This window comes from Notechis scutatus, chromosome 4 (assembly GCF_049901735.1).
Source record: "Notechis scutatus isolate UNSWTSFEM ecotype Mainland chromosome 4, rNotScu1.2, whole genome shotgun sequence".
NCBI classification, from domain to species: Eukaryota; Metazoa; Chordata; class Lepidosauria; order Squamata; family Elapidae; genus Notechis; species Notechis scutatus.
Window position 1 is genome coordinate 131,727,637 of NC_142012.1, and position 15,445 is coordinate 131,743,081.

At 41.7% G+C, this 15,445-nt stretch overlaps 1 protein-coding gene across 1 annotated transcript in view; it reads right to left on the bottom strand.

Annotated features, from left to right (window-relative positions):
- GPC1 (glypican 1) overlaps window positions 1–15,445 on the bottom strand; it is a 194,092-nt gene that overhangs the window by 144,940 nt on the left and 33,707 nt on the right. The gene's annotated exons all lie outside the window — the stretch shown is intronic.

Consider the following 15,445-nt stretch of genomic DNA (forward strand, 5'->3'; position numbering starts at 1 on the left):
TGCAGTGAGATATGCACAGAGAAAAGACTTACAGATTTCCCAATGGAAGAGTAGATGGTGAAGTTAATGGAATTGGCCAAAGTGGCAGAATTAACTGTCTTGATTAAATAAAAGACTTTGTCTAGCTTTGTTTCTGCATAGAACCCACTTCTGGACTTCTTTCTAGAAACAGAGATGCTATATTAATATTGGGATTTCACAAGTGGAATTGATTATGATTATAGATATACTGTGTAATATTATATGAATATTGAATGAATTTTAGACCAAAAGGTTAATATATTTTATACTTGTTACCGTATCAAAGAAAGTTGGAAGTTACCCTTTGCTCTATTTTTCTTGTTTCCTTATTTCTTTGAGCCTTCCCCTTCTCTATTTTTTTCCTTTTAATTTTTGTTTCTTTATTTTTTGTAGAAATTTAATAAGGTGTATTTTTAAAAAGAACAAAAAAAAAAACCAGATGCACCTGTTTGTTTATCATTCATATCCATTCAGCTAATATTATTTATGACTATTTTTCAGAGTGGACTTGACAAGCTACCCCCAAGTATCCTTCTTTTTGACCAAGCCTGTGGATTGTCTGTGGTATTGTCTTCTCGCTGGAAAAGGTCAAGGAAAAACCTTCTTTGCCTCCATCCCATTTCATTTGGCTCTGAGATAGCATAATACATCTGTGGCCATCTGTAGTATTATGACAAATTGCAGTACCTCAGTGGTGTTCATCTTCCATAGATTTCCTTACATCTCATCTGCTATGTGACTGAAATAATTACGCTCTTGAATTCTTTAAACCTGCACAGTAGACTGAGCAGGTTGGACGCAAACATAAATCCAGCTCTTAAAATGGAGAGACACGCGGATTGCATATGCTTTTCATCCATGCCAACCTTCTGTCCCACCGGATTCTTCTAAATCTTATTCACCTTCAGCTCCATGGAACATGCCCAAACCTTTAATTGCTTTTAATTTACAACATTCCATAATGAGTGTGATTAGTCCTAATTAAGCATGCACAGATCATACTGAATAGGAAGAAGAAAGTTCATCATGTGGCTTTTATATTAATCTGTACGAAGTTATATTACATTTATTAGTTGACTACATCACTAAATAATTCAACGAACTGAAATAAAGCCTTCATGAGAACCCAAATATGACTGCCTTCCTCTACAGTAATTAATGCTGATTTATAAACATTTAGAATTAGGGAACAAATACTTAAGGCTAATCCCTCAGTCAGTCAGTTGGCATTCAACATCTAGTAGCATAGTTTAAGTTAATAGCATTTGAAGGAGAGAGCTGATTAACTGTGTGTAACACCAAGATATTGCACTTTACTTTTGGCACAAATTTACTGTAACCTGTTGGGATTAGAGTAGATTCAGCAGCCTGCCTTATTTTTGGTTTCTTCTAATGTACTTACTAGATTTTGCTCGACACTAATTGTAACATCAAGCATTAAGGAGTTAGGATGATTTTTGTTTTTGCAATGACTCATTAAACTTAACTACCAGGGTAATATAATGGCGCTTTCTTTTATAATGCTAAAACAGAATAAACACTACAATATATAAAGGTATCTATTTAATTAATGATTCTGACAGTTTTACAAAAAAAAACCACCTTTCCACCCTAATATCTATAAAGCAACATACTTTATTTTCAAAGAGATAATGAAGACCTGATATACAATATAGCACTTAGTAATCTTCCACTCTGCTGTTTGCATTTGTGGGTGAGTGGAGGAATAAGAAACAAAAAGAAATGATGTGCAGCTAGTGGTTTGGGGTGTGGTCAGTTGGTACCTTTCCCCAAAGACATTCACATAGTTGTTGCAATCCTGCCTAAAGCGGATTGTTCTTTTGTATAGTAGAGGGATATGTAAATAAAAGAAATATTCAAACAAATAACTGATTATTTTGAGACAGGGTTTTCATTGGGTTGAACATACATGACTCACTCACCAAATGTGTGTGGCAAGACTTCTCTCACGGTTAAAGTACCTGTAGATTGCTTGTGCCATTCCTTTTGACTATGGCAAGAATTAGTACTAAGTGTGTACAGGTGTAAATTTGTAGAGGTGGTGTAAACTTTTAATCTTTTCTGTGATTTTAGTATTCGTAACAAATGTATTCGACCAAAGGACACGAAGCAGGTTGCACCACTTTCAGGCATACTTTTAATAAATGATATGAATTGGTTGAAGTTTTCTGGCTTTAGCCTAAAGCAGAGACATGTCTAGATTTGTTTCTAAATCTATATGTTAAAATTAGTAAAAGCAAAGGGCTACATTATAGCATGATTTTTCTTTCTCTCACATATCTGGTAACTGCCAGACATAACAACAAGGCTAAAAAGCCCTAAACTTAAGGAGAAACCAAAAGTTTGGACAAAATGATTTACTCTGTCACAAAGTGTAGTTTATAGTGAATTAAACCCTAAGTTAATCCTACTTATGATCTTATCAGAATTGTGAATTCAGGAATGAATTCCTATAAGCAATATATATACCCTAATAGTATGATGGTACGATTTTTAGATGCTACTATGTTTGTAAAAAGATACCATCTTGATTTATTGTGGATTCAACTGGCATACATTTAAACTCTGTTTTTAGAACTGATAGGAAAATCAGTCAAAGTTTGACAAAGGATGTATCGTTGTTTGTGATACCTGTGGGCCAATATACAGAGCAGCACTTTACAAAACATGAGAATGGGCGTTGGTAGAAGTTACCCTGAACGCCCTTTCTAGCTATGCTGCGAGAGAGCCCAGGATGGGGTTGACTCCTTCCTATGACGTCATAGCTGAGTCTGTACTAAGATATAAAAGCCAGACCCCGGAAGTTACCCCAGCTTTGGCGAAGATACTTGACAGACTGAAAGGTGTCTCTGAAAGCACAAATGAATACAGAAATATGACTTACCCTCTCCGGATGAATCAAGGGAGGGGCTGGCCTCTCTCGCAGCATAGATAGAAAGGGGGTTCGGGGTAACTTCTACCAACACCCATTCTCCTCCATGCTGCATCGAGAGTCCAGGATGGGACATACCAAAGCTTGCATGTCCACGGGCGGGTCCTCATCCGGCTCATCACACCGACTGTTGAACCACTCATTGAAGCACCCGTCTGCCGAAGGCTGAAGTTGCCTAGACAAAGGCATCCAGACGGTAGTATCTGATGAAAGGAGACGGAGATGTCCACGTGGCCGTACGACAGCCGAAGTGGCCGCGTTTCTGGTAGAGTGCGTGTCAGACCTCGAGGAACCGGAAGGGCTGCAGCTTTGTAGGCCTGCTCAATGCAAGATCTGACCCACCTGCTAATAGTAGGAGAAGAGGCTTTGTGCCCCAAGTGAGAAGGGAAAAGGAAACAAACAAGGCTTCTGACTTCCTGAAGGAGGAAGAGCGCTTAATGTATATTCTAAAAGCCCTTCCTACATCTAGCATGTGACCTGCTGCTCTAAGTCATGGTGCGGGAGGGGGCAGAAGCCAGGCAACATAATGTCCTGGGACCTGTGGAACAGGTGTTAACCTTTGGAAGAAATGAGGGGTCCAGACTGAGGACAACCCTATCATTGTGAAAGGAACAAAGGTCCTGTCTGATGGAAAGAGCAGAAAGCTCAGATACCCGCCTGGCTGAAGTGATGGAAATGGGAACACTACCTTCAGAGTCAGGAAATGGAGAGACAATGTTCTAAGGGGTTCAAAGGGGGGCTTTGTAAGGGCATTAAGGACCTCATGAAGGTCCCAGGAAGGACATCTGTGAACCACCAGGGGTGCAGGTTGGAAATCCCCTTTCAAAAAAACTTCCTGACTGAAGGGTGATGGGATAAGGAAGGAAGCGAACCCCATGAAAGAACCAAGGAGAGGGCCTCAACCTGCATAAGGAGTTGGGGGCCAAACCTTTCTACAGATCATGCTGAAGGAATCTAAGAACCTCTGACAACTGGGCTGAAGCAGGAGAGAGACCCTCCCTAAGGAACCCTCGGGAAGGGCCTTCCAGGTGGCATCATAGATGCGCCTTGTAGAAGGTTTGTGAGATGCCAGGATAGTGATGATGACCCTTTCAGGAAGATCAGCCACCCCTACCCGCTGCCGCCCAAGTGCCACATGGTCAGCTTGAGCCACAGGGGCTCCGGGTGGATCAGAATCCCCTGATGAAGGGAGGTTAGATGGGCTGGGATCCTCCAAGGAGAAGCCCCCGATAGGTTGACCAGGTCCGCAAACCAGGGCGTCCTTGGCCAATAGGGTGTCAGGAGGAGGAGCTCCGCTCGTTCCTCCAACATCTTCCGAATTACTGCCGGAATGATGGGAAGCGGGGGAAAGGCATAGAGGAGACTTTTGGGCCATCTGCACCAAAGACCATTGGTCCCCTTAGCTCCCTGGGAAGGAAACCTGGTGAAGAATCTGGTGACCTGGGCGATTTGAGGAGTGGAGAAGAGATCCACCTCCGAATCTGAGTTCCTAATCTGAGAGAAAGGTCCCTGAATAGAGACGGAGGAATGGACCATTCTGCCTGGTCGACTAGGCTCCTGCTGAGCCAGTCGGCCTGGGAGTTGTCGATCCCAGAGATGTGGTCCGCCAAGATTGACAACAGGTGTTTCTCTGCCCATAACACCAACCGTAGTGCCTCTCTCATGAGGGCTCTGGACCTCGTCCCCCCTTGCCGGTTGACATGAGCTATGGCGGCCATGTTGTCCATAAGGACTAGAACATGAGAGCTGGTCACTGAGTGCCTGAAATGCGAAAGAGCTAGAAAAATGGCTCTGAGCTTTAGCCAATTTATGGGAAGGGCCAGCTCTGACCTGGACCAAGGTCCTGAGCTATCTGGCCCTGCATATGGGACCCCCAGCCCAGGAGGCTGCCATCGGTGGTTATCACTAGCCTGTCTGGGACCCTGAAAGGGAGTCCCTTCTAGATTAACGGGGAACGCCACCAACTGAGAGATCTCCGGATTTGTGACAGGAGCGGGACCTTGATGGATGAGAGGCTGGTTTCTGTTCGTTGGTAGGGAAGCAGGAACCATTGGAGTGGACGGGAGTGGAAAAATCCGTGGCTCTGGAGATATGACAGGGTAATTTGCAGATCCCGATGGGCTGCATGGATAGAGGAGGATAGAATCAAAATGTTGTCCCAGTAGCATTGGATCCTCACTGGAACAGAATGCAGAGATGCCATCAATGCCGCCAGAACATTCGTGAAGACCCTTGAAGCCGATGAGAGGCCGAAGGGAAGTGCTCGATACTGGTAATGGGTATTCTGATAACAGAAACGGAGAAACTGGCGATGATGAGGCCAAAAGGGGCTGTGGAGGAAGGCTCTATGAGATCAATGGAAGAGAGGAGATCGCCCTCCCGAACGCTCTCTAAAATAGAATACAGAGTCTGCATTTTAATTTGTCTGTATTTTACAAATTGGTTGAGAATTTTTAGATCCAGGATGGTTTGCCCCCCCTGAGGCTTTCGGAATGATGAAAAGGCGAGAGTAAAGCCCACGTCCCCATTGAGAGGGGGGAACAGGTTGAATAGCTCGGATTTCAAGAAGGTGTTGAATGGCCTGTTTCATGAGGTCTTGCCTTGAAATGTCCCGAAAGACAGGCCAGCTCAAAAAAAAAATTTTTCTTTTTCCCCCTTTTGGGGGTGGCATCAGGAAGTCCAATCGTAACCCTGACTTAATAGTGAAGAGCACGCAGGCATCCATCGTTGATTCCTCCCATTTGGAGGCAAAGAAGGCTAGGTGACCTCCGATGGGTGGGGAGAACGAGGGATTACTTAGAGCGACGGAAGGAACGACCCCTATCCCCCTGAAAGGGCTGTTTACCAGTAGAAGGTTGTTGCCTGCCAGATGTTTCCGCACATTGTTCTTGGCATTGGGAGTATGGACTCTGAGACTGGGGGAAGCGGGATGAGGTCTCTGCTCGAAAGGCAGGAAGGCGATAAGGAGCTGGGCGATATTCGGCTCTCTTCCCAGAGGAAGAGAGAATCTTACATTTATCTCTGGTTTCAATGCAATAAGGTTCCAGAGCATCGCCAAAAAGCTTATTGCCTGCAAATGGAACTAAAGCCAGCTTCCATTTACGGCATGACTCCGCCTGCCAATTTCTGAGCCATAACAGTCTTCTTGCTGCTACTGAAGATGCCATGGCCCTAGATGCAAATTTGGCGGAATGGAGAGTGGCATCTGCAGTGAATTCTGCCGCTGCGATAATCTTATTAAGGTCTTGGTGAGACCGAAGGTCAGATGTAGGCAATCTAATCTGGAGTTGGTGCAGCCACCATATGGATGCCCTCGTGAAAAAAGGATGCTGCTGTTGAAGGCCGAACAGCCCATGCAGCGCCAGAATGTCAACAGAAGGCACTGCCAGGGCATTGTCCAGGGCTGCACTGACATTGTAGAAATGCTTATCCAGAGAAGATGGGCGAGGACCTGCCAAAGGAGAAGCGCACTGGAGCAAAGTGGGAGAAGACAAAACCCCTGCATGCACTATAGGCTTGGAGAAGAGTGCGTCTCCCTGGCTAGAGGGATTTCCTTGTGGCTAGGGAGCCACTTCCTCTGGCGACAGCTTGGCAGTGACCAAGGCCTTGCTGAGTAATGGCCTGAAGAGAGAAGGATTGAAGACCAATGCAGAGGATGTCTGCTCTGGGCGAGAGTCCTCTTCCTCTGAAAGATTTTGGTCAAAGGTCTCGCCCTAAATCAGGGTGATAAGGCAGGGAACTTATAGATTGAGAAGGGAGAAGGGCCTGAACCCTTTCCAGAGGTCGAAGAATTTGCTTGAAGCCTTCAGCCAATCCCTGCCTAATGGCCAATGAGACAACATCTTGGATATTCCCTGGTCTATGCTCAAAGGTAGAGGCAGAAGGCCGAAGGCCCGCTGCTGTGGGAGTGAAGGTGGCTTCAGGCCTAGATTGAGAAGAGGTTCGAGGCCTGGAGGGAGGGGCAGGAGCATAGGGCCCAGAAGCCTGTTGGAAATAAGGCCCAGATCTGCTTAGATCCTGAGGATCATATTGTACTGCCAAAGCCTCAGGAGACCAGGATGGAGGATGGAAAGGTTCAAGATAATTTCTCCTCCCCTGGGAGGGCTTGGCTGGGGCCCACGGGTATTACCTGAAACCTGCTATAATTGCACTCCCTTCTGTTGAATAGTTCTGCTGAACTGCCTCTCTAGGGCTGCATGTCTGCGCTTTTCTGCTCTCAATTCAGCCTGAGTTGCCTTCTTAGGGGCTAGAGCCTTAGCTATGATTTTAGCAGCCACCTCCCTCTGGACCGATTGGGTGCGTTGCCTACGTCTTTTTCTCTTATTGGCTTAAGAGACTGCTCCACAGGGGGGGAAAGCTCTGCCTGACCCTTACCTTGCTCCATTGTAGAATAAAAGGCTCTTGCGATGGAAAGAAACTGTTTGTAAATTTTTCTATTAAGCCCCTTGGGGTATAAATGGCTCCCGGGCTTACGATATGGCCGCTCACCTCGTGGTGGAAGGCTTCAATCCAAGATGGCCGCTGCCTATGGGAAACAGGCTCCGAGATCGAAGAATTGCTCCTTAGGCTATAAAGAGCCCCAAGCGAAGTCAGCAAAGGAAAGGGCAGCCTCTGGCCACACGATCAGCTGGCTGACGCTGTTATCGGTTTGCCGATTGCTTTTTAGACCGCTCAAACCACAGGCGTGGGGGAGGTCTACAGACGCTGCCCAACTTGCCTGAACAGAGCTCTGGCAACGCTGCTCCCAACGTTGCAGGAGAGACAGCCCTGCTCTCCTGGAAGAGCAGCTGTCCAGATCCTGGAAGCTGCTGAAGTGAGGAAAAAAGGTACTGAAGATCAATGGTGAGTGCTATCTACAGAACCTCAGCTGGCGGATGCTGTTATCGGTTTGCCGATCGCTTTTTACGACCGCTCAAATCGCAGGCATGGGGGAGGTCTACAGACGCTACCCAACTTGCCTGAACAGCGCTCTGGCACCGCTGCTCCCATTGCAGGAGAGAGAGCCCTGCTCTCCTGGAAGAGCAGCTGCCCTGGGAGCTGCTTGAAGCGAGGAAAAATGGTACTGAAGATCGCTGGTGAGTGCTAACTAACAGAACGCTTTCAGAGACACAGCTACTGACTGAAAGGAGCTGAGTCAAAAGCTGTGGTAACTTCCAGGGTCTGGCTTTTATATCCTAGTACAGACTCAGCTAAATGACATCATAGCAAGGAGTCAACCCATCCTGGGCTCTCGATGCAGCATGGAGGAAAACAGCCAAGAGCTAAACGAAAATAAAAGGCACTCTAGTAACTGATAAGGGAAAATGGAAGGATTTTATGCAACATTTGGGCTGAATGTTATTCATCTGTGCTCTACCAAAGACATTCCCCTTATGACAAACAAGATCAGTAGGCAGGGTGTAACCATCTTTAACAAAACACTGTTTTAACCACCTCCTAAGATTAGGAACCTGATTGCATAAGCCTTTTTTTGTGATCACATTCAGCTGGATGTGTTACATCGTCTCTGTAGATTCCCGCACCCCCCATCAATTCAAGGATTGATGATGAAGTCAGGGTGCTTGAGCCCTGCCCTCTTCTTTCTACAAACACATGAAGAAGACTTTTATTCGGTATAATGAAGGGATTACCAGTACTTGCATCACTAGTTCTTGAAAGAGTTTATGCAAAATGCAAAACTAATTCTTGCTTAAAGTACCTTTTTACAAATTACTATAAAGGAGTGCATTACCAAGGTAAATAACAAAAACAGTACAAGTTGTACAACATTTTTATATTCATTCTTCTATGAAATGCAATTGTTAGAAATAATTATTGCAACTTGCTGAAGAAAAAAATATATCCTAAGTTGTGCTCAGGAAAACTCTATGCCATTCCAGTCAAATTGCCAAGTACCATCTATTGTTGAATAATTACAAATTCTTCCTTCTTCTTATTACCTTGAAAAGGTGAAGGTATAGAAAGTACCTTAGAAATTGAGGACAGTCCTTTGTGAAGTATAAAAGTCATCCTATCTCCATCTCTAAGAAGATAATAAAGGCTAACAGAACTATATAACATAAAAATCTTTTTATTTGAGTGATCTCATGAGATCCTTCAGCAAATTTGCATTCCTGGTTTCCTTTATGGGCTTTTTTTTTTTTCATAAGAAGAGCTTACAGACTTATTTTACAACTCTAAGAGTCTAAAACAAGCCATTCGTATACAGAGAACTTAGTATATTAATGAAACGAAGCCAGCTAAATGAAGCCCATCAATTTAAAAATGGAAACCAAAGGCATCTTCTAAAAAGTGAAACAGATACCTTGAACTGCTTGATTCTGTTCCTGGTCCCTCACTGAGTCATGCTAATCACAAGAAAGTAGAACAAGTTTAGTGTAGTGGGTAAGACATTGGGTTACAAGTCAAGAAGCTGGAAGTTCTAGAGCAGGGGTGTCAAACTTGCATCGTCATGGTAGCGTCATGTAATGTATCGGGACTTTCCCCCCTTCGCTAAACTGGATGGGGGCGAGGCCAGCACACGAAGCATCTGGCCCACGGGCTGCAAGTTTGACACCCCTGTTCTGGACCCACTTTAGGCAAAGCCAGTTGGATGACCTTGAGCAGTCACTCTTTTTAGACCTAGGAAGCAGGCAATGACAAACCACTTTTGCAAAACCTATCCAAGAAAGCTGCAGGGATTTGTTCAGGTAGTTGCCAAGAGTCAACACTAATGCAATGCAAATGCAATGCTGACAAAATTCATTTGCTAGTCTTGGTCTACTTGCTGGTTTCAATGTATATATTAAGCAAAATCAGCCATGTATTCTCTTTCAGTGAAAATTGGTTTTGTTTCTTACTGAAATCACTTCATGCAATGTAACTATTACTTATTGAATGAATATCTGAGCATGGAAAGTCCCTGAATGTAAGGCTGAAATAAACTAGACAACCATTGCATTTTTCTGCTGGGATCGGCAGAAAAATAACACCAATGTGATTTTCATTAATATGCTTGAAGCATGAGGAATTCAACAACGTTTATGCAGAGTTTAAAGAAAAAGAAGCTACTGCAAAGTGAATAATTAATAGAGGAGTAAGTCCTCTTTGTAGACTCATTACTGTACACATGGTAGCATAGTAGGAAAGTATGTATTTCTCCATGTTGCTTTTGACTTGAAGCTCTGTTTGGAATGCTGAATATTTATTTCTAATTGAAAAAAGAAAACTGGATGCATAGTCCTGATCCTGGAAAAATTCAGAAAGCTATATTTTCAGTACTAATTATTGGGGGGGGGGGGAGACCCTGCTCCGTTCTCAGTTCTTCTTATTACAAACAACTACACACCTTATCAGATGATTTCCAGTTAACTGCAAAGTTCAGTATGATTATTGAGAAAATGGAACCATATCTAGGTCAAGCTACATAACATAGTAGTCTGAACTGAAGCTTCAACAAGAGCTTTGGAGACATGAGGATGCAGACACAGCATCTTTGCCCTTTGAGAGGCTTGGCCTTTCCAGAGACAGCTACACAATCTTAGGTAAAGATTTGCTGCTTAAAGGAAGTACATTCATACTCTCTATGATGCAAACACCTTTTGCAGATTGAATTTGAAGTACTGCTCAGCTGTAATCTAGACAAGTAAGAAAAATTCACAGAGATAGAGAGGGAGAATACAAAATGTATCTAAAGCTAAAATACTGATTTACTGATCTTTAGATTTAATGCATGGGGTGTTCATTTATTTCACTACATGCTAATCAAGTTATGCTGCATAATAAGAATGTTTGCTGCTTATTTTGTTGAATCAGACTTTTTGGCCTCAAATCAAATCTCTTCAGCTGGGATTAAGGAATTGGAAATAAAGTGAATTGAGAAGAAAAATTAATTTATATTTGGGGAAATACAGTAGTAAAGTAATATTTTGGGATCTAAAAAGCCGTTATTGGAGAAGTAGATGCACATTTTTAATAAGAATATTGTAAACTATCTTCTCATTCTCCAAATGATTAAACTAGTATGCTCCAAAGTTGCAATGTTGGGAGTATATATGATTTGATCTGGGATATTTGACTGCAGCAAGATATAATTTTATCACTTAATTTTAATGATTACATTTAAATCGTATTCACCTCAAATGTTGTGTACTACAATTAACTGCTTGTACCAACGAAGCAGAAAGTGAAGCCCAGAGTGAATGTTGACAGTGCTCCCACCTTCCCTGTACGACCCTGATCAGGTTTTTTAAAAATGTTATAGGACCTCCTCTAAACTGCTCATATTACTTGGGGCTGGGGCAGGGGTGGGATTCTACCAGTTCTGTCCGGTTCTATAGAACCCCTTGTTAACTTTCTAAGCAGTTCTGAGAACCCGTAGTTAGAAGCAATCTCCTTTTGTTTTTTTCCACCCTTATTACATTCTTGCCAGTATGCCTAGACTTCCTGTCTCCGGAGCTTCTGAGGCTTTACTTTCTTAAAGGGGAAGGGTTGTTTTAAGATTTTTACACTGCTGTTGGGAGGAAATACTTCCCTCACTGCTGTTGGGAGGACAATCAGCACTTTGAAGAAATAATTGAATAATGAAGCAAAGCTTTTAGTGACAGGGAACCAAGATGAGTGACATTCAGCAAGGCTTCTTGGCTAGCTAGAAAGATTGACATTCAAATGTGAGTTTACATACCTTTTCTGAGTTTTGGTCTAAAACTGGTTTTTGGTGAAGATTAATTCTGTGCTTGGTGACATTTAATTCTGTGTTTATTGATGGGATAATTTTCCCTATTCAGCTTCAACAAACAACAGCTACTGTTGTGATTTAATTATTTGTATTGTGTTTGAATTTTTTCCTGCCTCATGGTTTCTTTTTCTCTCTGGGGAGGGGGTCTTCCTCACTGCTTTAGTACTATCTGCCACTTCCAAGAGGCAGGATGCAAGCTTGGCATTGATTTTTTTTTACTGCCTTTCTGGCGGGCATGTGACCTTTCCTTAAATCTGGATGATTTCCTTAGGATATCTTGTGAGGTGAGACCAGCTGGTATCTTTAAGTGGTGCAAATGGATCTAAGGATTGCTTTTCCTGGGTGTACTTTTTCTGGAGAGCTAAAATGACCTCTCTGCTAAAGGGTTGTTTCACTTTATGAGCAAGAGTTGGCTGCTTGATAGTTATAACTGCATTTTAACTATTTTCATTCCTCAAGGTGCTCTGGAACCCTGCCTGATTTGTAACTCTGGCTTGCAGGTATTTTTAATCTAATGATTGGTATTTAGGGCAGCTTTTTGCCAGCAAAGAAGCTTTTTATATTTTTGTACAGGTCACCTTGACTTATAACAGTTCTTTTAGTGACCATTCAAAATTACAATGGCACAGAAAAAAGTGACTTATGATCCCTTTTCACACTTATGACTGTTGCAGCATCCCCACTGTCATGAGAGGCCAGGTGAGGAGAAGCGCCCCTGGACATGAGTGGTGTCGAGTTGGCCACGCCCACTCAGTCACATGACCACCAAGCCACACCCACAAACTAAGCCATGCCCACAGAACCAGTTGTTAAAAAAACCTGAATCCCACCCCTGGGCTGGAGGAGTGGAGGGAAGTTATCCAGAGATGAAGACTCTGTCTTAAACCATTATGATTTATTTAAAGGAAGAACAAACAAGAGAAGAACATTAATTTAACATTTAAGTTAATGCTACAGAGTCAGTAAACATATAACAAAGACAGAGGAGTCTCTTTTGTGACTGATCCTATAAGACAAAACATAAACCTGTGTTATATGGACAAGTATCTGACCATCTGATCATTTCCACAAGCATGATATTTATTACAGCATTTATTCAGAGCACTTTAGTTAGTTTGTTTTGCATTTTATCTGTTCTGCACAGTTCCCTTTAATACTCTTTTGTTTTCCTATTGTTTTATTATTACAGCTTCATGAAAAGATAGAAAATAAATTTGTGGTGTTTTACATAGACAGTAATGTACATAATGTAATGTTAACTCCAGACAAAATGTTAAGAGCCTCTCTAGATAAGGAAAATGGAAAGTAGATGTTTTTAATATTTCATGGAAGTTTTAACATACTAAACTGAAGCCAGATAGTAAGCATGAAGTGACTTAGTATTTTGACAGTAGGCAAAAAAAAAAAAATGCTTTGTAAGCATCTGCTTTATCATCATCAGATCAATTTTGTTTGGTGAATATACAGAGGCAGAACTCAATTTAAATCTCCATCAGTACAAAGTGGAGAAGCTAGTATTCTTACAGCTGGACTCTCTGAATGCACCTTCTTGATCCTGTCTCACTATGGCCATTCCCAATAGTCCCCTTGAAAAGGGTTTAATTTGCGAGCCCTCATCTCAACCCTGAGTTACAATGTCAACTCTAAAGGAAAAAAACACCCCACTGAGTTTGTAGTATCATTATGAAAGTAAAATAAAGCTGCCAAATACAATATGCCAACATGGCTACAAAAATGAGGAAGCACTGAATGCAATGTTTATAATGTCTTGAGTACCAATTATTTACATGAGGCTTATAAAAGTACTAAAAACATGGGCATGAAGATTTACCTCTCTTAGAAGGCTACATCTGAAATCCTATTATTTCAAACATTCAAATAATTTTATCCACACATCAGAGGTTAGCTTTATCTCCCTCCATATCAAATAATGTAGCCTAAATACTAAATATCCAGCCCTATTAAATGTAATCCCTGAATATTTTATGTGTAGATAGTTCATGTCAAAACATTATATTCTCATATAATATTTTCCCACATGTACACTGCTTATTTGATACAATTTTAAAAACCAGTTTCTATTAGATTGTAAAGAACACCATAGTCATAAATTGCTTAGAAAACTGTCCTATCCCTTCAGGAACTCTTTATTCTTGAGATCAGTGCTGAAGGTCAAAATCAATTTTTTTTCCTCCAATGAATCCAGGTTTCTTTGTTCTCATTACTTCTATAAAGAAAATTTTGTTTATGAAATGCTACATGTTATCTGTTAAAAACTTGACTTCAGTTCTGATTTGGGAAAGTTACTGTATGAAAATTGAGAAATTCTAGAGGTTACACTGTTTAACCTATGACAGGTTATATAGACAGAAATGTGTCTGTGTTTGTGCATGCATCCACACATGGACTGTGCAGTAGTTTTAACTCAAAGGAAAACAGATGGGGTACAGACGTAGCATCTGTCTGCAATTCTTAAAATCAAACATATCTTTCTTCAAGATTACAAGGTGGCTTTGGACGGTAGTTATACGAATGGGAAAAATGTGCAATTATTTTAAGGCATTGCAGACAAGTATTACTTTTACATCCATGGTCTCTGAAATGCCCTTTGCCTTGAAATCTGAACTGCTACACAGTCCTAATAAACACACATGAAAACACTGTGCTTCTTTATATCCAGTGCTAATTTAACAGAAAAGCAATACCCCTAATACATTTGCAATCTTTAAAATACCGTCCTTAACAAAAAAGATTAAAGGGGGATAAGTTAACTACCTTCATGTTTCAGAATGATGGAGGTCACTTAAAATAATAGAACTGATCTGTGCTGTCTTGCCACGTTGGACAGACTAGAAGAAATTGCAGGAAGACTTAAGTTAAAGTATACGTATATCAGGAAAATATAGAAGTTATCCCCCAGGAAACAGACAGATTGGAAGCTGCTGTGGCTGCTGTCTTTTATTAATCACATTTAAACCAAAGATATCCATTTATCACAAATCCAGGACTTTCAGATCCTATTTAGAACTAGGAATAAAAATAGATTGCCCCCAAGCTTCCTTTTAACACCCTGATCCAAATTTCCTCTCAAAAGGACTTTTGACATATGGTCAAAGATGTTACTATTTTTCTTAAATAACTATTTTCCAATTAGAGAAACCAGATGGCAATGAGATCTTTCAAATTTCACTTCCAGTTCTGTTGAAACAGAACAGCAACCAAACCACCTGCTACATTTCATGAATGCTTATAACATATTTGGATCTATAGCTGTGGTAACTTTTAAAGCCTTTCTTGAAAATTTTTATCATACATTTGACATTTCTTTTTTTAAAAAATGAACATATTTTATTGTTCCTTACCATAGTAGTAATGGTTACTATAACCCCAAGTGTTTCCAACTATGCCTCATGTATTCAGAGAGATATACAAGTAGTCTTCACTTAACAATCATTTGTTCAGAGGTGTTGAACAAATTGTACTTATACCGAGTTCCTGAAATTATGGCCACTGCAGCACCCTTATTTCCCCATACAACTTTTGCCCTTTTGGCTGCCCTGCACAACGGCACCCTTAATCCTGGGCTTTTAGCAGTCTCAGCTGTTCATTTCTGCCTCTGGGCCTCTACTACAGTCCCAATGTTGCCAATGCCAATGCATGCTATCTCAAATATATAGGTGGTCATGGCTGGGTGTGGCCAACTCAATATCAGTCACATCGAGGCACGCATCTCCTCACCTAGCCTCTCATAACTG